The sequence below is a fragment of the Panthera tigris genome (genome assembly GCF_018350195.1).
Source record: "Panthera tigris isolate Pti1 chromosome F3 unlocalized genomic scaffold, P.tigris_Pti1_mat1.1 chrF3_random_Un_scaffold_68, whole genome shotgun sequence".
Taxonomy (NCBI): Eukaryota; Metazoa; Chordata; class Mammalia; order Carnivora; family Felidae; genus Panthera; species Panthera tigris.
The window spans coordinates 24,000-40,431 of NW_024962184.1; the positions used below are offsets into that span (position 1 = coordinate 24,000).

Here is a 16,432-nt window from a genome sequence, read left to right on the forward strand (position 1 = left end):
TTTTCTCTTCTGTTCTACTGGTCTGTGTGTCTATTTTTTATGCCAGTAGTGTACTGTTTGATTACTCCAGCATTTTATTTATTTATTTATTTATTTATTTATTTATTTATTTATTTTAAATTTACTTTTATCATTCAGGTGAATTAACATACAGTGGAGTATTGACATCAGGAGTAGAACTGAGTGATTCGTCACTTGCATATAACACCCAGAGATCAACCTATCAAGTGTCCTTCTTAATGTCTACTACTATTTAGCCCATCATATTATACCACTATCCACCTCCTGTTGGTTCTCTGTATTTAATAGTCTTTTATGGTTTCCTTGTTCTCTGTTTTTATCTTATTTTTCCTTCCCTTCCCCATTTCATCTGTTGTGCTTCTTAAATTCCACATATGCGTGAAATCATATGATACCTGTTCGTCTCTGGCTGACGTATTTGGCTTAGCTTAATGCATTCTATTTCCATACACATTCTTCATATAGCAAGATTTCATTCCTTTTCCTTGCCAAGGAATATATGCCACATTTTCTTTATCCATTCATCAGTTGATGGGCATGTAGGCTCTTTCTCTAATTTGTCTGTTTCTAGTACTACTACTATAAATATTACGGGCGCATGTGGCCCTCAAATCAGCATGTTTGCATCCTTTGTATAAATACCTAGTAGTGCAATTGCTAGCTCATAGCATAGTTCTATTTTTAATTACTTCCAAAACCTCTGTACTGTTTTCCAGAGTGGCTGAACCAAGAAGAACTAACAATTGTAAATATTTATAATCCCAGCATAGGAGCACCCAAATATATATCAATTAATCACAACCACAAAGAAATTTACTGAAAACAATGTTGTAATAATAGGTGACTTTAATACCCCACTTACAACATTGGGTCACTCCACCTATGTAATAGAACTTGAAGACTGGTATTGTGATACTTCCAGCTTTGCTTTGCTTTTTCAAGGTTGCTTTGGCTATTCAGTGTCTTTGGTGTTTTCGTATTAATTTTAGGATTGTTTAATCTCTCTGTGTCAAAAATGGTGTTTGTATTTTGAGAGGGATTGCATTAAATGTGTAGACTGTTTTGGATAGTATAGCCTTTTTAACAATATATGCTCTTTCATCCACAAACATGGGATATTTTCCCATTTCTCTGTGTCATCTTCCATTACTTTAATCAGAGTTTTATAGTTTTCAGAGTACAGGTCTTTCACCTCTGTCCTTTTTAAATTTTGGTTTATTTTAAAATATCTGGTGCAATTGCAAATGGAATTGATTGCTTATTTTCTCTTCCGGCTGCTTCATTACCATTGTATAGAAATGTAATGGATTTCTGTACATTGCTTTTGTGTTCTGCAAGGTTAATGAATTTGTGTGTCTGTTCTAGCAGTGTTTTGGAGAGTCTTTTAGGTTTAGTACAGATATTATCCTGTTATTTGCAAAAAGAGTACCTGGTATTTTTCCATGCAATTTGGATTTTTTAAATTTTTATTTAATTTTAGTTTTTATTTTTTCTGATTGCTGTGGGTATGACTTCCCGTACTACGTTAAGTAACAGTTGTGAGAACTCACATCCCTACTTCTTCGTGAACATAGAGGAAAAGCTCTCAGTTTTTTTCCCATTGAGGATAATATTAGCTGTGGGTTTCTCATAGATGACTTTTATTATGTTGAGGTATGATCCCTCTACAGATGCTTTAATGAGGGCTTTTAAAATAAATGGATGCTTGTCAACTATTTTTTGTGTGTCTATTGAATTGATTAGATTGTTCTTATCATTTTTCTTATTGATATGATGTATCATGTTGATTGATTTGTAATTTTGAACCACCCTTGCAGCCCAGGAGTAAATCTCACTTGATCTTCGTGAATCAGTTTTTAGATGTATTGTTGGATTGCTACTATTTCCTTGAGAATTTTGCATCTCTGCTCATCAAGGATATTGGTCTGTAGTTCTCTTTCTTAGTGGAGTACTGCTCTGGTTTTGATATCTGTGTAATGCTGGACTCAGAGTGAATTTGCAAATGTTCCTTCCTTTTCTATATTTTAGGAAAATTTTAGAAGGATGGGTATTAATTCTTGCCAAAATGTGTGATAGAATGTTTCTGTGAAGACATCTGGCCCTAGATTTGTGTTTTCGGGAGATTTTTCATTACTTACTCACTTTCTCTGCTGGGCATCGGTCTGTTAACGTTTTCTACTACTTCCTCTTTCAGTTTTTGTAGTTTATATGTTTCTAGGAATTTATCCATTTCTCCAGTTGTCCAATTTGTTGGCATATCATTTTTCTTTATATTATCATAAAATTGGTGGCAGTTTGTGGTTTTGGCTGTTATTCATTCTCTCTCATTGGTGGTTTTATTTATTTTGGTCATTTCTGTTTTCTTTTGATGTTATGACTAGAAGTTTATCAGTATTATTATTTTTTCCACAAAACTAGCTCCAGGTTTCATCGATCTGTTCTCTTTTTTGTTTGATTGTTTTTTAGTGTCTATATTGTTTATTTCTGCTCTCCTCTATATAATGTCCTTCCTTTGGCTGGTTTCATTTGCTGTTTGCTTTCTAGCTCTTTTAGGTGTAAAGTGGGGTTGTTTATTTGAGCTGTTTCTAGCTTCTTGAGGTAGATCTGTATTGCTATATGCTTCTCTCTTATGCCCACTCTTCTTGGATACCAAAGGTTTGTACCATTGTATTTTCCTTTTAATTTGCTTCCATGCATTTCTAAAATCCCTACTTTGATTTCCTGGTTCACTCATTATTGTTTAGTGGCATGTTTTTTGACCTCCATGTACTTGTGCACTTTAGAATTATTTTCTAGTGATTGACTTCTAGTTTCTTAGTGTTGTCAGAAAATATGCATAGTACGATTTCCATCTTTTGTATATGTTGAGGCATGTTTTGTTACTAGTATGTAATGTATTCTGAAGAATGTTCCCTGTGTGCACTTTATAAGAATGTGTAGCATGCTTACATGAGCATGCTCATTTAAGATGAAATGTTCTGAATGTATCTGTTATCCAGTGTATCATTCAAATCCATTGTTTCCTTGTTTATTTTCTGTTCAGATGATCTTTCCATTGAAGTAAGTGGGGTTTTAAAATTCCTAAACTTATTTTAGTACAATGCATTAGTTACTTTATGTTTGCTATTAATAATTTTATATATTTGTGTGTTACCATGTTGGCTGCATAACCATTTACCATTACTATGTCTTCTTCTTGCATTGACACTTATATTATTTTGTACTGCCATTCTTCATGACTTGTTTTAATGTCTTTGTTTTAATGTCTAGTTTCTCTATGTAAACTTTTATACTCTAGCTTTCTTTTGACATTCATTTACATGATTCACCCTTCTCTATCCCCTCACTTTCAATATGCAGGTGACTTTAGGTCGAAAATGCATCTCTTCTAGGCCTCTTTCAGGTGGATCTGGTATCCTTATCCATTCTGAAACCCTTCACCTTTTGACTGGAGCATTAAACCCATTTTCATTCAAGCAAATTATTGATAGTTATTTGTTGATAGTTTATATTTGTTGATAGATATTTATTGATAGTTATTGTTTCTGGAGTTTTTCTCTGATACTTTCTTGTCATTGTCACTTCGATCTCTTTTGTTGTCTCAAACAGTCCCTTCTATTATGTCTTTCAGGACTGGTGTAGTGGTCAGAAACTCATTCAGTTTTCATTTGTCTGGGAAACTCTTTATCTCTCCTTCTACTCTGAATGATACCCATTCTGTATAGTGTATACTTGGCAGCTGATTTTTCTCAATGAGCACTTTGAATATATCATACCACTCAGTTCTGACTTGTCAAGATTTTGTTGAGAAATCTACAGCTAGCCTATAGGCTTTACCTTGTAAGTCAATGACTTCTTTTGTTTTCCTGCTTTTAAGATGTTGTTTTTCTCAGTGTAATTTGTAAATCTATTGACCACATATCTTGATTTGGGACTGCTGTTGTTGATTAAGTTTGGGGCTATCTGTGCCTCCTGCGTCTGGTATCTGTTTACCTTTCCAAATTAGAAATATTTTCAGCTATCATTTCTTAAGGTAAATTTTCCACTTCTTTCCACTTCTCTTCAGTCACTCCTATAATACATGTTATTATGTTGGATGGAGTCAATGAGGTCCCAAGTCTATTTCCATTTTGCATAATTCTTTTCCCTTTTTGTTCAGTTGATTACCTTCCAGTACTGTCTTCTAGGTCATTAATTCATTCGCATGTTTCTTCCATCCTACTTTTACGCCTTCAAGCATGTTTCAAGCATGAAACTAAGTTAAGTTTCAAAACTTAAATTTTAGGGATTCTCTCAGAAGGGACTTCTGCTGCTTCTTGGGGGAGGGTCTGGCCATGCTTTTGCTGGCCTTTGCAAAACAAACAAATGAATGAACAAAGCAAACAAAACAATTGCATGACTAAACTGCTGTTCAGTTTCACGCATAACAGAGCAGAAAGCAGGCACCCCTGCTTGTAGCCCTCAGCTGGAGCAAGTCCCCTCTCTTATGCCTTGAAGTAGCACAGCACTTTGGCATGATCTATGTTTCTTGTGACCCAAGGTATCCTCAGACCACACTGTCACTCCTGGGATTCCATCGTGCTTCACCACTTGAGCCCCTTAGCCATGCACTTCCCCCACTGTGACAAACTGCTGAAAGATTAAGATTTTGCACTATGTTCCTTACACTACTTTGCTGTAGCTTCTGTAAGCAGGCTCCCTCCTGGTGGCTGGACTCAGAGGAATATGTCCCCAGGGGAACTCTCTGCATCTCTTACCTTCCAAATGGTGGTCCCTTTTCTACATGAAGTCTTGAGTATTTGTTCATTTCAGACTCTGATTGATTTCTTTGTCATTCAGAATTATTTGATAACTATCTAGCTGTGTTCAAAGCATGAGACAAGCTTAGGGTCTCCCTACTTCTAAACCATTGTAACTCCTGCCCCCATCGCCATACATAGTTATATTTTCTGTGTGTGTGATGAGAATTGTTAAAGGGTAACTCTAGCAATGTTCAAGTATGCAATACAATATTATTAACTGTATCATATATCCTTATGACATTATTTTATAACTGGGCATTAGTACCTTTTTCCCCCATTACCCCTTTTGATCATTTTCATACCCCCACCTCTGGCAACCACCAGTCTATTCTCTGTATTTATGAGCTCTATTTTTTTTAAGATTCCACATATAAATATTTCATGTGGTATTTGTATTTCTCTGTCTGATTTATTTCACATAGAATATTGCGCATAAGACCCATCTATCCATGCTGTTCTAAAGGGCAAGATTGCTTTTTGACTGAATAGTAGTCCCTTCATATTTGCACTACATTTTTTGTCCATGTATCTACTTGATGGACACAAGTTGTTTTCATATTTTGGCTACAGTAAATAATGCTGCAATGCACATGAAAATGTGTGTATATTTATTAGTGTTTATACTATTTCTCAGTATATACTCAGAAGTGAAATTGCTGGATCATGTCTTAGTTCTATTTTTAATTTTTTAAAGAAGCCTTTATACTGTTTCCCATAGTGGCTGCATGAATTTACTTTCCCATCAATAGTACTCAAGTGTTCCCTTTTCTTTTTTCTATAAACACACCAACTCTTTTTTGTTTCTTGGTTTTTGATAATAGCCATTCTAATTGGTATAAGGTAATGGCTCCTCATTTTCATTTTCTTTTTTTTTTTTTAATTTTTTTTTCAACGTTTTTTATTTATTTTTTTGGGGACAGAGAGAGACAGAGCATGAACGGGGGAGGGGCAGAGAGAGAGGGAGACACAGAATCGGAAACAGGCTCCAGGCTCCGAGCCATCAGCCCAGAGCCTGACGCGGGGCTCGAACTCACGGACCGCGAGATCGTGACCTGGCTGAAGTCGGACGCTCAATCGACTGTGCCACCTAGGCGCCCCTCCTCATTTTCATTTTCATTTCTTGGATAATTCCTGGTCAAAGCTGCAGTCCTTTCGAAGTAAGGGGCTGGAGAAAACAGTCGCATCTGAGACAAAACTTGGGGGAAAGATACTGCCTGGGGCCTGCTCACAGAGAGTGAAAACATGGGGAGTGGAGGAAAGCTGAAGACAGAGGACAGGTGCATGTTTGCTGATCCAGGAGAACATGCTGGATAGCTGGATGGAGCCATTTTCACTGCTCCCGCACATGCATATAAGCACCCATGAGCTCTGCAAAAATCCACCCCAGTAGGCTAGCAGGACCATCTAGTGGAGAATGGAGCCCTTACACTAATCCCCACCCAACTGGGACAACTTCATTCCCAAGAACTCAAGTCTTACTACCAGCTTAGTGTATGGACTCTACAGCGCTACATAGACTGACTTCTAGGGGAGGACCAGGTAATTTCAATCATACTTCAACCTGTTAGCAGGTCCATCAATTCAATTTTATTTTTTTATTTTTTTTCTCTCTTTTACACTTCTTTTCTTTTTCTTGAATACTGAAAGAAAAAAAATCATTTTTATTTTCCATTTTTATTAAAAATATTTTTCTTTAATTTTTATTACTATATATTTATTTTTACTTTTGAGTAAATTTTTTCATATTATTTTTTACTTCCATAATTTTATTTTAGTCTACTTCAGTGTATTCACCTTTTCAAATTTTCAAACAATTTCCTTTTTATTTCTTTCTTTTTCTATTTTTAATTTTTCGTTTGTTATCTTTTTCTTGAATTCAGAAAGAGAAAAATTTCATTTTTACTTTCAATTTGTATTATTTTTTACTATATTTTTTGCCTTTATGTATTTTTTTTTCAAATTCTATTGACTTACATCATTTTATTTTTGTCTACAGTGTATCCACGTTTTATAATTTTCAAACTATTTCCTTTTTCCTTCTTTCTTCTTTTAATCTTTTTAAAATCTTTTTACTCTTTTTCTTTTCTTTTCTTTTCTTTTCTTTTCTTTTCCTTGAATACAGGAAAGGAAAAGATTCAAATTTATGTTTCATTTTTATTAATTTTCTTTATTTTTTTACTTTATTCTTTACATTTGTGTAGATTTTTTCAAATTCTATTTTACTAACATCATGTCATTTTAGTCTACTTCAGTGTATTCATTTTTTCCAATTCTCAAATGACTTGCCTTGTTTGTCTCCCCCTCTCTTTTTGCTGTAATCTGTCAAACCGCTTTCAACACCCACACCAAACACACAGAATTTAGCATCATTTATTCAATTTTTGTGTGTGTATGTGTGTTTAATTTTTTAAATTTTAATATTTTTAAATTTTATTTTTTTTCAATCTTAACTTTCTACCTCATTCATGCCTTTTCTTCTTTCAAAATGATAAAATGAAGGAATTCACCCCAAAAGGAAGAACATGAAGAAACGACAGCCAGGGATTTAACCAACACAGATACAAGCCAGATTTCTGAACCAGAATTTAGAATCACGACAATAAGAATACTATCTGGAGTCGAAAATAGATGAGAATCCATTTCTGCAAAGATAAAGAAGTAAAAAATAGAATGAAATTAAAAATGCTATAAATGAGCTGCCCTCATGATGGATGCGGAGGCGCAAGGATGGATGAGGAAGAACAGAGAATCAGTGATATATAGGACAAACTTATAGAGAATAACAAGGCAGGAAAAAAAGAGAGATTAAGGCAAAAGAGCAGGATATAAGAATTACAGAAATCAGTGACTCATTAAAAAGGAACAATGTCAGAATCATAGGGGTCCCAGAAGAGCAAGAGAGAGACGTAGGGGTAGAAGGGTTATGTGAGCAAATCCTAGCAGAAAACTTTCCTAATCTGTGGAAAGACACAGGCATAAAAATTCAGGAAGCACAGAGGACCTCCATTAAGTTCAACAAAAACTGACCATCAACAAGGCATATCACAGTCAAATTCGCAAAATACTCAGGCAAGGAGAGAATCGTGAAAGCAGCAAGGGAAAAAAAAAGACCTTAATCTACAAGGGAAGAAATATCAGGTTTTCAGCAGACCTATCAACAGAAACTTGGCAGGCCAAAAAAGAGTGGCAAAATATATTCAGTGTGCTGAATCAGAAGAAAAAAAAAATGCAGCCAAGAATTCTTTATCCAGCTAGGCTGTCATCCAAAATAGAAGGTTTCCCAGACACACGAAAATGGAAGGAGTTTGTGACCACTAAACCAGCCCTGCAAGAAATTTTAAGGGGGTCTCTCTGAGGGGAGAAAAGATGAAAAATATATGGTATTTTTGGTATATATTCCAAAAGCACCAAAGATTAGAAAGTACCGGAGAACACGAGCAGAAACTCCAACTCTACAAGCATCATAATGGCAATGAATTCATATCTTTCAGTACTCACTCTAAAGGTCAATGGACTCCATGCTCCAATCAAAAGACATAGGGTAGTGGCACCTGGGTGGCTCAGTTGGTTGAGTGTCCAACTTCAGCTCAGGTCATCATCTCACGGTCTGCGAGTTTGATCCCCATGTTGGGCTCTGTACTGACAGCTTGGACCCTGCTTCGGATTCTGTGTCTCCCTCCCTCCTTACCCCTTGCCCATTCATGCTCTGTCTCTCTAAGTCTCAAAGATAAAAAAAAACATTAAAACAATAAAAAAAAAAGACATGGGGTAACAGAATGGATAAGAAATCAAGATCCATATATATGCTGTTTACAAGATACCCACTTTAGACTTAAAGACATCTTCCGATTGAAAGTAAGGGATGGAGAAACATCTATCATGCTAATCGTCAACAAAAGAAAGCTGGAGTAGCCATACTTATGTCAGATAATCTAGAATTTGAAATAAAGACTGTATCATGAGATGTGGAAGGGCATTGTATCATAACCAAGGGGTCATCCACCAAGAAGACCTAACAATTGTAAACATTTATGTGCCAAATGTGACAGCACCCAAGTATATAAGTAAATTAATCACTAACATAAAGAAACTCACCGATAGTAATACCATAATAGTAGGAGACATCAACACCCCACTCACAACAATGGACAGATCATCTAATCCGAAAATCAACAAGGAAACAATGGCTATGAGTGACATGCTGAGCCAGATGGACTTAACAGATATATTCAGAACATTTCCTCCTAAATCAGCAGAATATACATTCTTCTCCAGTGCACATGGAATGGTCTCCAGGATAGACCATATACTGGACAACAGATCAGCCCTAAGTGAGAACAAAAATTGAGATCATACCATGCATATTTTCAGATCACTACGTTATGAAACTCGAAACCAACCATAAGAAAAAATTTGGAAAAGTAACAAATACTTGGAGACTGAAGAACATCCTACTAAAGAATGAATGGGATAACCAAGCAGTTAAAGAGGAAATTAAAAAGTATATGGAAATCAATAAAAATGATAACACCACAACCCCAAACCTCTGGGACGCAGCAAAGGCGGTCATAAATGGAAAGTATATAGCAATCCAGGCCTTCCTACAAAAGGAGGAAAGTTCTGAGATACACAACCTAACCTTACACCTTAAGGCGCTAGAAAAAGAACAGCAAATAGAACCCAAAACCAGCATAAGATAGGAAATAACAAAGACTAGTGCAGAAATTAATGCTATTGAAACCAAAAACAAAACAAAAACAAAAACAAAAACAAAAACAAAAACAAAACAATAGAATAGGTCAATGAGACCAGATGCTGGTTCTTTGAAAGAATTAACAAAATTGATAAACCACTAGCCAGTTTGACCAAAAAGAAAAAGAAAAGGACACAATAAAAAAATTAAGAATGAAAGAGGAGAGATCACAACCAACACAGCAGAAATAAAAACAATAATAAGAGAATATGAGCAATTACATGCCAATAAAATGGACAATCTGTAAGAAATGGACAACTTCCTAGAAACATATAAACTCCCAAACCTGAAAAAGGAAGAAATAGAAAATTTCAACAGACCCATAACTAGTAAGGAAATAGAATTAGTAATCAAAAATCTGCCAAAAACCAAGAGTCCAGGGTCAGATGGCTTCCCAGGGTAAGTCTACCAAACATTTAAGGAAGAGGTAACATCTATTCTCTTGAACATGTTCCAGAAAATAGAAATGGAAGGAAAACTTCCAAACTCTTTCTATGAAGTCAGTATTACCTGGATTCCAAAACTGAACAGAGACCCAACTAAAAAGGAGAATTATAGACCAATTTCCCTGATGAACATGGATGCAAAATCCTCAACAGGATATCAGCCAACCGGATCCAACAATACATTAAAAAAATATTCACCATGACCAAGTGGGATTTATACCTGGGATGCAGGGTTGGTTCAATATCCCCAAAACAATTAATGTGATTCATCACATCGGAAAAAGAAAAGACAAGAACCATATGATTCTCTCAATAGATGCAGAGAATGCATTTGACAAAATACAGCAGCCTTTCTTGATAAAAACCCTCAAGAAAGTAGGGATAGAAGGATCATACCTCCAGATCATGAAAGCCATATATGAATGACCCAACACTAATATCATGGTCAATGGGGAAAAACTGAGAGCTTTCCCCCTAAGGTCAGGAATGAGACAGAGATGTTCACTCTCGCCACAGTTATTCAACATAGTATTAGAAGTCTTAGCCTCTGCAATCAGAAAACACAAAGAAATAAAAGACATCCAAATCACCAGAGGTCAAACTTTCACTCTTCGCAGACGACATGCTACTCTATATGGAAACCCCAAAATATTCTACCAAAAAACTGCTAGACTTGATTCATGAATTCAGCAAAGTTGCAGGATATAAAATCAACACACATAAATCAGTTGCATTTCTATACACCAACAATGAAGCGACAGAAAGAGAAATCAGTGAATCGATCCCATTTGCAGTTGCACCAAAAACCATAAAATACCTAGGAATAAATCCAACCAAAGAGGTGAAAAACCTATACAATGAAACTATAGAAAGCTTATGGAAGAAATTGAAGAAGACACAAAAAAATAGAAAAAGATTCCATGCTCCTGGATAGGAAGAACAAATATTGTAAAAATGTCAATACTACCCAAAGCAATCTACATGTTCAATGCAATCCCTATCAAAGTAACATCAGCATTTTTCACAGAGCTAGAATAAATAATCCTAAAATTTGTATGGGACTAGAAAAGACCCCAAATAGCCAAAGCGATCTTGAAAAAGAAAGCGAAAGCAGCGGGCATCACAATTACTTACTTCAAGCTATACTGAAAAGCTGTAATCATCAAGACAATATGGTACTGGCACAAGAACAGACACTCAGATGAATGGAACAGAATAGAGAACCCAGAAAAGGACCCACAAGTGTATGGCCAACTAATCTTTGACAAAGCAGGAAAGCATATCCAATGGAATAAAAGTCTCTTCAGCAAGTGGTCCTAGGAAAACTGGACAGCGACATGCAGAAGAATGAAACTGGTCCACTTTCTTACATCATACACAAAAATTAACTCAGAATGGATGAAATACCTCATACATTGAGGTATGTATGTATGTACATACAATGTATGACAGGAAGCCATCAAAATCCTCGAGGAGAAAGCAGGCAAAAACCTCTCTGATCTTGCCTTCAGCAACTTCTTACTGAACACGTCTCTGGAGGCAAGGGATACAAAAGAAAAAATGACCTACTGGGACCTCACCAAAATAAAAACTTCTGCACAGCAAAGGAAACAATCAGCAAAACTAAAAGGCAACTGACAGAAGGGAAGAATATATTTGCAAATGACATATCAGATAAAGAGTTAGTATCCAAAATCTATAAAGAACTTATCAAACTCAACACCAAAAAAAAAGACAAAAAACAAAAAGAAAAACAAATAATCCAGTGAAGAAATGGGCGAAAGTCATGAATAGACACTTCTCCAAAGAAGACATCCAGATAAATTCTCCACATCACTCATCATCAGGAAAACATAAATCAAAACCACAAAGAGATCCCACCTGACACCTGTCAGAATGGCTAACATTAGCAACTTAGGCACCAAAATATGTTGGCAAGGATGTGGAGAAAAAAGATCTCTTTTGGATTGTTGGTGGGAATGCAAGCTGGTGCAGCCACTCTGGGAAACAGTATGGAGGTTCCTCAAGAAACTAAAAATAGATCTACCCTACAACCCAGCAATTGCATTACTAGGTATTTATCCAAGGGATACAGGTATGCTGTGCTGCTTCGAAGGGACACATGCACCCCCACATTTATAGCAGCCCTATCAACAATAGCCAAAGTATGGAAAGAGCCCAAAAGTCCATCGATGAATAAATGGATAAAGAAGTGTCGTATATATACTATACAATGGAGTATTACTCAGCGATCAAAAAGAATGAAATCTTGTCATTTGCAACAATGTGAATGGAACTGGAGGGTATTATGCTAAGTGAAATTAGTCAGAGAAAGACAAAAATCATATGACTTCACTCATATGAGGACTTTAAGAGACAAAACATATGAACATAAGGGAAGGGAAACAAAAATAATATAAAAACAGGGAAGGGGACAAAACAGAAAAGACTCGCAAATATGGAGAACAAACTGAGTGTTACTTGAGGGGTTGTGGGAGGGGGAATGGGTCAAATGGGTAAGGGGCACTAAGGAATCTACTCCTGAAATCATTGTTGCACTATATGCTAACCAATTAGGAGGTAAATTTTAAAAAAATAAAAAAATTAAAAATTAAAATAAAAAAATATTTCATATATACACTTATTAAGTAATTATACATGTATGTTAGTGGCCATCATCCAAATGTGGCTTTACTGACACTGGAATATAATGCCTACAATTTGGATATCATTGTGCCTTTAAGGCAATATAGCCTAATAGATAAGTTCTAGTCTCTAGGGCCTAATAGGCAGCATAACCTAAGTGCACTGTGATACAGATATATATTTGTGGCAACTGTTAGTTTTTTGTTTCTGACTTTTTGATAAATTTCTCACATAATAATTATTTGGTAACATAGTTACAGCCATTTAATCAAATGTATAATTACTGCATTATAAAATCCCATATATCAGGTGATTGATTATAGAGCAATTTTTTACCCCAGCAATTTTATAGAGCAAGTGATATTCTGAATTTCAGCCAAGAATATTCACTCTCAAAATTTCTTCACTGAAAACAAAGGTGAGTACTCTCTCATTTCAATAGAAGAATAAATGAAATATGTATACAGCTAAATATTCTTATCACGTTAAGTGAGTAAAATAATTATGCCTACATATAGGGCAAATACCATGATAAGAGTTCAATGGCATTTTACAAAGTATTCTGATATTGGAAATATCCTGAAGAGACATGAGGATGAGCATATATATATATATATATATATATATATATATATGGTAATATATATCTCCAATATATTCATATTGGAGATATATATATATACACATATATATATATACACACACACACACACACAAGGATGAGCATATATTCATATATTTGTGTGAGTGTGTGTGTGTATCTAATATGTCCAATTATACAAATCAATTTTACAAATGATTATTTATTTTGAGAGAGTGAGTGTGTGAGAGGTGGCAAGGGGAGAGAGAGGGGAGAGAGAATCCCAAGTAGGCTCTGAGCTGTCAGTGCAGAGGCTTACATCAGTCACTACCCTGAGATCATGACCACACCCAAAATCAAGAGTCAGACCCTAACTGACTGAGCCACTCATGTACCCCTATTGGAGATTTTTTAATGGCATGAGAGGCTATCCTTTTATTAAATGAAGTTCCCTGCAAAGATCTCCATAAAAATATTTGAAAACAATTTTGTGGACATCATAAAGTGGATATTAGTTGTTTGTCCTCTTGTCCTCTTGAAAATTGAGAGTTGAACTTCAGCAATTCCCTACTGATATAAAAAGAGATTATAAAATGAATCACCATGATGAAAATAAAGGGCAGTGTGCCAGGTTCAATGTCAATAAAGTTTGTTAATAGGATTTGTAATACAATTGTTATTTCCATCCTCTCATATGTTTGTATGCAAATCTTCATATCCCTGATATGAATCATTAGGTTGTATGACAATGAGAATTAAGGTTTTTGTTGAAAGATTATTAATAATTATCTAATTTTAAGGGGAGATTGTGCTGAATTAACAGGATAGACCAAACGCGATCATGATGGTCTCTAAGTTTGGAAGGAAGAAGAAGAAAAAGTGTCACAGTATTTGATGGAAGACTTGCCTGGGCATAATTTTTCCCCCAATTGTTTCTTTCGTAATTCTTTTCCCATTAGTGTAAAATGTGCAACAGTTGAACTATACAAACATCTATGCAAACTTTAATGGCTATTAGGATTCTTGATGCTGAATATGAGACAGGAAAGCGCAGAACAGGAAAGCAAACTTTTAAACAAAGAAATGAATATACTGTACGGGGAGTATGGGGAATGGGGACATCATCCTGGCATTAATATGGGTATGAGATCTCTCTTTACGTCTCTCTCCTTCCTCTCTTTCCTTCTCTCCTTTCCAATTTAGATGACACATATAGACAAACAGATAGATAGATATAGAAAGATAACATATAGATACGTATGTACATAATATACACACAGTAAAATGGTGTACAAAAAATATTGAGACTCTATTTCTAAGACTTTATACAACATAGACTTAATGATTAATTGAGTAAAACAAAAAATGATCCTTGGTGATGATTTTGACAAAGGAATAAATGACATTGATAACGTGAGGTCTAACTTTTCAGATAGACAAAATATGTTTTTTCTTTGTCACTGTGATGATGATATCGTCCATTATATTTGTATGAAGATAGGCCAGTTTTTACAAGTTCTTATTGGAATTTTTGCCAACACCTTCTTGCTTCTCTTCCACATCTTCATGCTACTTCTGGATCACAGACCTAAGCCAACTGTCCTGATCATCTATCACTTGGCCTTTGTCCACATAATGAAGCTGTTCACTGCACTGTTTTTTAATGTCTACAGACATGTTTGAAGTACTGAACATTCTAAATGATTTCAAATGCATGGCTTTATTCTGCATGATCAGGGTGACACGGGGTCTCTCCTTGAGCACCACCTGCCTCCTCAGCATGTTCAAGGCCATCATGATCAGCCCTAGCACCTCCTGGTTGGCCAGCTTTAAACATACGTGCAAAAAGTACATCTTCCATTCTTTTATCATCTTATGGTTTCTCAGTTTGTCTCTCATTAGTGCCTGCATCTTGTATACTGCTGCTCCTTCTAATGTGACCCAGAGCAATCTACTGTGTGTCAGTAAACACTGCTCACTTTCCCGCCTAAACTCCATCATCAGGGGACTGTTTTTCACGTTTTCAATATCCAGGGATGTTTTCTTTGTTGGAGGCATGCTGCTCTCAAGTGTGTACATTGTGATTCTCTTGTCCAGGCTTCAGAGGCAGTGCCAGCACCTTCCCAGTAACAGCTTCTCCTCAAGAGTCTCCCCAGAGAGAAGGGCTACCGAAACCATCCTGCTGTTGGCAAGTTTTTTTGTGGTCATGTACTAGGTGGGCGTCATTATCTCCTTCTCCTCCACTCTCTTATGGGCATATGACACAGTCATTCTGGATTTCCAGAAGCTTGTGCCCAATGTCTATGCCACTGTCAGTGCGTTGGTGCTAATAAGTTCTGATAAAAGGATAGAAAATGTGTTTCGAAAGTGTGGGAAAATTGCAATCAAGTTATAGGTACATACTGTGGAAATCATTATCTAGAACTGATCATTTTGATTTCATTCAAATTATAGAGTATTTATATATAACATTTAAATGTAATTTTAATTTGTATGTCATTGAAAGGTTTACTGTGTATAAATAATAAATGTTTTTGAAACCTCTGGTAACAATTACCCACCAGCTTTTTTTGAGTTTAGTATCAAGTAAGATTCAATATTGCCATGTGTTGAACATTCCTTTATCTTTCATTTTATTTCTCAAACACTCTTAAGGATAATTTTCTCTATAAAAGTAAAATACACTCTAAAGCATGACTATTGTACTCTATTACAATACATTACTTGTTGGTAATGCAACATTTGAAAATTCTGTTTACTCTTTTTACTTCAAGATATTTAGCTTTGCCTCTAATTTTAACTGAGCAACACTTTTCTCAGCACTATTTATATTTATTTCTATGAGTTCCGGCTTCTATTAGGGCTGCAGAGAGTGTACTCTTACCTCTGTATGTTTTCAAATTTATCATTCTCTTCTTTTAAAGGTTGTAAACTTTGTCTCATGTTACAACATATATATTTTTTAATTTCTTTTATTTACACAGTTTGAGTAATATTTCTGGTGAGTATTTTATCTGCTTTTGTTACAATTAATTTCTTATTTGTAACTTCATGCCTAGTTTTGAAATTAGAAATTTATAATCGTCATTTTTTTTGGTTTTGTTTTTTAATTTGTATACAGTAGTGAAACATTTAAATGATTCTTATTTCTTCCCATTCTGATCTTCATATAATATAGCGACAA

General features: G+C 35.3%; 1 pseudogene; it reads left to right on the forward strand.

Annotated features, from left to right (window-relative positions):
- Window positions 1-14,613: 14,613 nt before the first annotated feature.
- On the forward strand, window positions 14,614-15,643 carry LOC122236309 (annotated as a pseudogene).
- The last annotated feature ends 789 nt before the right edge of the window (window positions 15,644-16,432 follow it).